Raw genomic sequence first — 9,362 nt, forward strand, 5'->3', positions numbered from 1 at the left:
CTTCAAACGCATGGTTACGACAGTCTGTAATGAAGCATTGTAACGGGAGTGAGGAGGGGGTGAACACACGTGCACAGGTACCAGCGACTTGGACTTGAGAACGAGTAGAATCCAAAACAGGGGAAGACAGTGAAAATGATCAACAGGACAATGCAGATAAATGACTAGTTTAATAACAAACAAAAAGATAAGAGGCCAGTTCAGGGTGAGAGTGAGCACTGGATAAATAAGGAGACTAAACATTAAGGGGGAACCTACGGGATAACAAGGAAGCATAACACTCAGACAAACAGGATAAAAAACAAGAAAGGGGAAAGAAACCTAAAGGGAGCAAAGCGACGAGGAAAGAGACTAGACTACGACGTGGGATTATAGATCAGGAAAGACACTTAGGAGAGCACACAGAGATAACGTATAGCAGACAGGAGAGCAGAATCAACCTAACGAACGTTAACCGGGAAGGCAACACTGGGAAGGCAACATAAACTAGAATACCAAGAGAAAGCATGTAGGAACCAAACAAGAGATAACACTAACAGGAGAATGACAATAGTAAGCAGAGAGAGTAACTTAACTTGAAACACCAAGAACGAGTACAGCGTCACCATAAGCGAGGCAGAATCAGAGCATCGAACATGCATAGAAATGAAATTAGAAATGACCAACAAACCTAAGATGCAGTGACACGGTTTGAATGTACAAAGCTAACGAGACTATAAACAAGGAGCAGGTGAAAGCAATGACAGGCGTTGAAAACAAACGAGGGGGTGGAGAAAAGGAAACTAAGGACTGGAACACACGGAAGAGCTCATGAAGCCAGGGAAACCGGAGAAGCCCCGGTCCACCAACATGACAAGCATCCTGCCATGAACACCATTATTATTTATTTACAGTATAAACATGCAAAGAATCGCTCAAGGAACTAAAACGCTCATTTCCTCCAATGCGCTGCTATGCAGACTGTAGCAGTATGTCGTCCACGGAAACGAGATATGCCAGCTCGAGCGTTCGGTCACGCACGGAGCCACCCTGGGAAAGGGGGTTGTCATCTTGCTGTTTGTTGTGTATCAGAGAACAAGGCCATCAAACAAGGCCTCAAACCAGCTCCGAGGAACGTTGTACAACAAGGTACATGTCAAGTCTTCCGCGGAACGGGCCCGGAGGCGGGAATGCATCCCCGGTGCCGAAGCTCCTTCTCTGGGTAATTTGAGCAGCGCCGTGGCTTTCTGTCGTGGGTATTTTTAGAGTGCGTTTAGGTCCACCGGTACGATCGTGTGCGTGGGAGCTCAAGGGAGACAGCCATCACTTCATGCTGCCCTCGCACCGCTTTTTTACACTCCACGCCACTCATTCCTCCTTGCGGAGTGCTGCGCAGTCCCCTTTCAGAGCCACCGGCTAAATTACTATTTCTGAAATCTACATTTCAGAGCTGCTCCGGGGCACGGCCGGTTGATTTAAAGGTTGCAGGTTTAGCGCTCTACTGACATCAGTTTCCATTACCGGGAGAGAAAGAAATTCGCCCGCTCTCGGTGTTAAGCGCGCCTGTGCCCACTCACGCCAGATCAACAGCATCGTGGCGGTTTGAGAGGCACAGTAATCGCGGGGTATTACTAACGTGCTCGTGCGAGATGAGACTTGTTTATCTGGTGCAGTCTGGGCCTATATGACAATACCCTCGGTGTTCATACCACAGACTACCATGCAGAAGAGATCTGACGCGTCAGTCACACGGCGGGGGGGTTAAATATACTTTTATTAGATAGCATGTTGGATCGCTATATATTTGATAACTTCACTAAGCGCATACACACTGACCACAGTGTCTTGTGCTGTCTCGTGACCCGGGGACAGTTGCCGCATGCGCAATTCCAACATTCAGCGTAAAGTGCGTTCTATGGCTACACATCGCGGAAATGACGCGTAAACACCTCGTTCTCAGTTGAAATGTCCTTTGATCAGTCACAGTAATAAGAGAAGGGGCAGTATCAAAGGTTTCTGTCCGCTCCGTGTAACAACTAGTGAAGCAGACAGTCGACTGTGTGCAGGTATGACTTTTCACAGTGCAGCATACCATGTATATAGGCGTTTGCTCATGAATATCCTAGTTATGTTTGTTATCCTGCCAACGCCTGTATCACGAATACGATATTACATTTCAGTGCTGTTTGGATTAAAAATCTTCACCTTCACATATTGATGTACTGCACGGTTTGGATACAGCCACAATTCTCTATCATAAACATATTTGGGATAGACAAATATAAACAAATTTGTTAAATAAACCACTTCTGGACCCCCTCATCATGGCAAGTCTCTATAGCAACCACCTTAAATTACCCTTTGGCTGTGGGAAGATTTCTCCACAAAATACAGACTAGCCTTCATTCCTGAGTCCTAACGGACCCGAGAGGCTATCAGTCAAGCCTCAGTAAAGGAACCAAGGTCAGTGGTGGGCTCGGATAAAACCAGCATCTTCGGAAATGGAGATACACACTTCCCGTCAGACCCTATAAAGTATATTTGTACCTGCTCCACACACACACACACTCTCGATCCCCACAAACAGCTAGATACACTCTCACATTCTCACATACACACAAGTTTCGTACAGGTAAATGTGATGTCATAAACGTGTGTGTGATGAATGCTGGGTGCAACAGGTCCTCACAAACTGAGTGAACAATATACAGAAGCTACACCACCTGCACACACACACACACACACACACGTACATGCACGCACGCACACACACACAAAGTCTTCGTAGCACATAACAAACGGTTATGCAGTAACAGGACTGTGCGTGTTTGTGTTGAGGGAACTCCAAACCTGTGCGCTGCGACATCATGCTGTCCGCTAGTCGCTCATGAGGAAGCGCTCTCACACGTGTCTGTCTGACACACCTTCCTGTCATACTTCCTGTCACTCCTTCACTCCCAGCACAGTGACAGGAATCATGAGCAGTTTGCCCCCTGCACTGACCTTATCACCCGGCACTGGTACACACCAACGTCAACACGTGCAACACACATCAAGAGTGAAGGCCCCCTTTTGCCGAGTTGTGTGTGTCGTTCCAGTGACCCATTTTAACACTGGACCATTCACCCTCGGTTATGGTATAAGTTAAATGGGAGGTGAGATCGAGCGTCTCTGTCATCTCCGCTTGGGCAGATCAGGTGAGAATGTCAGCTCTGCTTGGGTGGATCCGGTGGGAATGTCAGCTCTGCTTGGGCAGGTCGAGTGAGAATGTCAGCTTTGCTTGGGTGTATCGGGTGGGAATGTCAGCTCTGCTAGGGCAGATCGGGTGGGAATGTCAGCTCTGCTTGGGTGGATCCGGTGGGAATGTCAGCTCTGCTTGGGCGGGTCGAGTGGGAATGTCAGCAGTGAATTCCTCCAAGCCTCTGTCTTCCTTCTTCAGATCACCTGGACAAGCGAGTGTCCAGGGCAGAGTGTCCATAAGAAGTGTGAGTGAGTGAGTGAACAGGACACAGGCTGAAGTGTGAGTGAGTGAGTGAACAGGACACAGATCGAACTGACGCACAGACCATTAGAAGGAAAAAAGCAGTATTATAGCACATTCCACCTAAATGCCACTCCGACTACAGCAGACTGGAGGTTAGGTACACTGCCAATAAAAGAGATTACTATTTACTAAACAAGGGTTCAGGTTTATTTTTCCCTCGGTGATGTGTATTTAATTTAATGGTAGGGAGGAAGGCTGTGCCCTTGTTAAACAAGGCAGACTTTATTTATTGCGTGTGAACATTAGCTCATGTCTTCTCATATCACCTTCACATCCAAAGGCCTGTGGAGCAATATCCCCACACGAAACAACCCCCAATGACAGCAGATTTAGCCACGCCCACTCATAGCTCCTCCTTCTTCCTGCCTCTGCCATGTCCTGAACATCTCAAGAGAACCAGTCACTTCTGAAGAATCTTTCCAGGTAGGGAAGGACAGGATACGTCATACGGTGAGGCAGAAGTGTGTATCTCCATTTACGAAGCTCCGGGTTTTAACTGAGCCTACCGCTGACCTTCTACCGCATCTGCGAAGTGGCTTCCGTCTCTCTGTCACCGATTGAGCTTCACGGCTGTGATCCGTCTCCCTCGTCACACGTCGCGTGTTGTTCAAATGACTGAAACTGAACTCGGTGTTCCCATGATGTTCCACCCAAGACAAAAGCCCAGGCATGGAGGACCACGCGAGGACGTGCACCCTCAGCCCTGGATCCCATCCACAGAAAAAGGGGTTAGTCGTGTGAAACTTGCGCTTCTGTATTAAAATCTCTTATTTCATTATACGGGATGGTAAAGACTGACTGTAAGATTAACTGCAGAAGTCTCCCAGAGTAGTAGTTAGAACTCCTGACACAGAACACAATCTAAAATTGAGGTCAGTCAAAGAGAGAGATATCTGTGGCTACTCAGGATGGAATGGAGTTGTTTGTAGCTACGCCAGGGCTGGAAGATACCCACTTTTCTACCCTGTTCCTCAGCAGGAAGGGGCCAAATCCACGCATGGATTAAAAAACCAAATACTTCCCTGGGAGGAAACGGGAATAAAGCGCTGGCATGTTTCTGATGGAAGTGAGGAGCTCCTGCCTGGAGCTACAGGGGGAATGTCTGAGAATGTGTGTGTCTGTGAACGAGGAAATCTTTCAGCTGCTGCTCCCACATTCAACCCCCACAGAGAGCCACCTACACACACACACAGACACACACCAAACTGTTCTAAAGTCCAAAATAAATCCACACCTTCTAGTTCAGAAGGCATCAGACAAACACCTTACAATCCATAACAGATCAACACCCCACAGTGGCCCTACAGAGTCTGAACCCTAACTGCAAGGGATGAGTAGTGACTCAGCCCTGAGAGTTGCCCTAGAGCGAGAGTCAACAAAGAGGCACATCACCACCATTCTCCGCTCCAAGGCTGGCTCAGCCAGCGAAGGTGTGGAGATCTTTTGCAATTACCGAGCCAGCCGTATTAACGCAGCACGTCCATACCGTGGCCCCCCATGCGGCCGTCGCATAACAACGGAGTTCGGCTGGATTAGTGCCGCAGCATGAGGGTTTCAGCGTGCCGGTGTGTCAGGATGAAACGCAGGAGGCAAACAGAACGGAATTCCTCCTGTGTTACACCCACTGTTACTCCCACCGTCAGCTTCTCTGCATCAGCCGTGACTCTCACCCAATTACTGCAGCCTAAGATTCCGTCTTTGAATTCTGGGGGTGTCTAAAGGGAGGATTTCAGCAGCAGCCTTGACTGTTAAGCCTGGCACCTGATCCCTCAGGAACCACGCGGCACCATGACTGCCCTTGTCCTCCGAATCCTGCCGCGTGTCCCACAGCTCAGTCATTTCATTGATTTTCCGAACGCACCGCGCACGGCTTTCCCCCACAGTCTGCGAAAGCCGCACTGAAACATGGATGGCTTCCTTATCTAATTTTGTGACTCAGTGACCATTGGATAATTAGGAATACAGAGAGCTGATCTCAGGCGTGAGACTGGGGTGTATTCCTACTGCTTCCATACTGCAGCCAACCTTGTGCACGCACACATGCACACACACACACGCACAAGAGAGGCGGGGGCATACCAACCACTGGAATATTGTCAATCAATTGAAGTTTATGTCCTCTGCTGGTTTTTGGCTTCACTCCACGTATGTAAATTGGCTTGACTAATCAGCAAATATACAAGTGTGCATCCATACATACACACACACACACACACACACACACACACACACACACACACACAATTGAATGATTCATTCACAGTATCTACAGAAAGAACAATAAGACATTACATTAATTACTACTTATCTGTTTCCTCAGCCTTTCCTACCACTGGATTACAGAGGAGAGGCGAGAGAAGAGGAGGAGAGGAAAACATCTATTTGAGCCTGACACACATGCCGAGAGGCACCGTGTTTAAGCTCACTCTGCTTCAGGTTCCCGACGTCTGGTTCTGAAGATTTACCGCCCCGTGGAGCTTAGATACAACACACCTGGCTCTGATATTCTGACTCTACTGAAGGTCTTGATTAATTGTATCAGGTGTGTTAGATTAGGGTTAGCTACACTCTGCTGGGAGGTGGTGTTCCTTCTCCGCTGTGGGACATCTCTGCTAAAAAACACAGAGATGCAAATAAAACCTCATGCAAATTCACTACGTTAGAAATATAAATCTGAAAACAGTATTTTCAGACCAGATTCAGGAAAACTCAGCATAAGGCAAGAAGCTAAAATGTAAGTGCAGCTTGGTAGATTTAATCTCATTGCAAAACTGGGAATTTTTCTAAGTCTGAATGAATCTCTACAGCAATTCACTAAACTTGAGTGAGAACTATGGTTACACTGGAGCTATAGGTACACAGGGCAGTGGTGGCTCAGTGGTTAAGGTACTCGACTTGTAACTGGAAGGATGCCAGTTTGAGCTCCACCACTGCCAAGTAGCTGCTATTAGGGCCTCTGAGCAAGGCCCTTAATGCTCAATTACTGAAAGGTGTACTCAGCTGTGATTGTCACTTTGGACAAAAGTGTCAGGTAAATGCTGCATTCTACCAGCACAGGTGCATTCTGGGAGCTGGGTCCATCCAGGTGAGAACATGGAGTCCAGCCATTGTGTTTGGGGGAGGGAGGAGAGTTTCTGATAGGAGTGAGTCTTTTTCTTCCAGCCAATCACATAGTCACGGTGCCATGTGTCTCTCCTCAAGCATGGTGATTAGTACTTCACTCCAGTAAAACTGTACTGCACCCAGCAGTAGGCTAAGATATGGACGCCGAGATGAACATCCGCTGGCACACGGCAGCGCTCAGTGTGTGCGGGTGGTCGGTCAGGGTCTCAGTGCGGACAGAACCACGCGAGCAGTGTGTCTGAGCGGATTGCTCAGTCACCCACATACCTGGCAACAGGAAACGAGTGGTCAGAGCATACAGGCCCCTTTTTACGCAGGCTCATGATGTAGAAACATGGAGACGCACGTTTCCTCACAGAGGCTGGTGTCATGGCTGGTGCTCACGTGTGCAGAAATCATCAGAGCAGCTGTGTGGAAGACACACTGACCTGAACGTTACATGCACACACAAGTAGATCGTGCGCCTGTGCACATTTAAGCACCTGACTTCCAAAACATGCTTCGTTGACTGATGTTCAAACTGTAATTTGTTTTTTAGTATGGAGGACGTTGCCTGATAGGGAAATTCGATCATGCACACGACTGTGCTGGCTAACACACCCCCAACCCCACACACCCATGCCGACAACTATAATCAAAGTAGAGGAAGCACAGATCTGCTTTCACTCACATTTTCAGTCACCCAACAAACACACACACACACAGAGCACAGGAAGGAAGAGGATTTCTTTCAAGAGCACGGCTCAAGAAACCAAGCAACACTGCCTGCTCTCTAAAAACTTTCCTTCCTGAATCTCTGCAGTAGAAGCCCAAGCCCAACAGAAGAGCTGTGAGCAGATGCACCCCATAAAATATTAACATCTGTCCCTGCTGCTCTGTCCTGACATGCTAATTAAAAGCTCATTAATATTCAAGAATGCAATCGTTTCAGGTTTAGGCAATCTCAAAATTTACTCTAATCTGACCTTTATGGGCCAACACCACAGATTCCTGCTGTGACTGCAACAACACCCCCAGCTATGTGGGCTTCTGTCTGGTTACTCTCACAACCACAGTAAAATCATAACAGTCTCCACACAAAGAGCTTTATTTAAACTGATCTCACATACTTTAGATTCAGAGAGCGTTTAGTAGTTTTTCTTGTTCCACAACTTACACTATACACTCTATCAGGATGTCTTGGTTGTTGACTAAGGGTACAATGTCTGCAAAGAGACTTCTGATCGTAGGTCTCGACAATTAAACATTGAACAAAAACAGTCAAATGCACAGTAGGCTGCACATGTTGGTTTTATCACCTACGTCAGTTTTCCTCTTCAACAAATCACCTGAGGTTTGGTCTAATGTCCTCGTATCTCTACCTCGTGCCTGTAGTCCACGGGCACGCTAAAACTCTCTGCTCTTGATTTAAACCAAGTGTGCGTGCAGCACTTCTGATTCGCTTTCCTAGCAGAAAGTGGAACGCCAAAATCCACGAAGCACTGTTCTCCCCTTCCACGTGCTGTCACAGCCGATAAGCTGTGAGACACGCAGGGGTGTGTGGGGGGTGTGGGGTAGCTGTAGGGGAAACCCGCCTTGCGCAGCCGCGTAAATACTTCTGGCGTTCTCGCTTCGCCACGGTCTCAGAGTGCCAGCACCGTCACAGGAGAGGGCGACTCGCTGTCCTTGAGGGACACATCTGAGCTGCTGGGGGAAAAAAGAGCTTGTCTTGATTCATTTAGGCTACAAGGGCTCTTTGATCCAAGGCCAAAAGAGCGCAAGGCAATACGCGGTCGGAACAGAGCCTGCACAACAGAGCAGGCGCCACGGTCACGTTTCGTCATGGAGAACAGACGAGGCACGTCTTCTGGACATTCCCCTGTTTATCTTCCTAAACGGGAGTTTAAAATGTCACAGGAGCGATGATGATGATGATGATGATGATGATGTTCATTACAGTGTAATTACTTGGTTTATTCATGATGGTAAAGCGAGTAAAAACGTTTGAACAGAAGTCTCACTTGACTTCTTCTGTGCTGGACAGGACCCGTGCAAACGTAAAAACCTCGCCACACGGTAGTGAGCGGTAGTGAGTGTGACCCAAAGTGTGGCTATCTCCAACCGAGAGATGGGGTGTTACCTTCATATCAGTGATCTAGATATGCCATCACATCTGTTATCTAGGCCTGGTGTGTATTGACAACCACAGCTACCTTGATTTAAGCAGTTTGTGGGACTGAGAGCATGCGGAACGTGACGCAATATGCAGCCTATGTTCACAGCTGCGTAGGCAACACTGAGTGCTGACAGAGGAGGATGTACTGAGATGTTGCGTAAGCTTTTTCTGACATCACTCACTCAGCTTCAGCCACGGGACCCTGAGGCTCGAGGACCGTGGGCTCCAGGAGCAGGGGGTCCACACGAGCTCTAGCCCAGGTCGTCCTCCCAGCTCGTTCTTGTCGCCCGGACTCTTGTTTCCACAGGGCTGTGTGATCGCATTCGCGACGCAGTCCGACACCATGTCAAACTTTGAGGTTAATTCCCACATCGATGTCTACACGCACAGACCGAGGAACCGTTACCGGCCGAAATTAACGGCAAATAACCAAAAGAATCCCGAAGCCTGTCATCGCTCACAAAATGTAAAAAATCGAGCTGTTATTAAAAGCTGCTCCAAATCTTTTGCGAGGACAGCAAATGACATGCCGACTAGTGCCAGAGTTTCAAGCGTTTATGT

Source organism: Electrophorus electricus, chromosome 2, assembly GCF_013358815.1.
Source record: "Electrophorus electricus isolate fEleEle1 chromosome 2, fEleEle1.pri, whole genome shotgun sequence".
Taxonomy (NCBI): Eukaryota; Metazoa; Chordata; class Actinopteri; order Gymnotiformes; family Gymnotidae; genus Electrophorus; species Electrophorus electricus.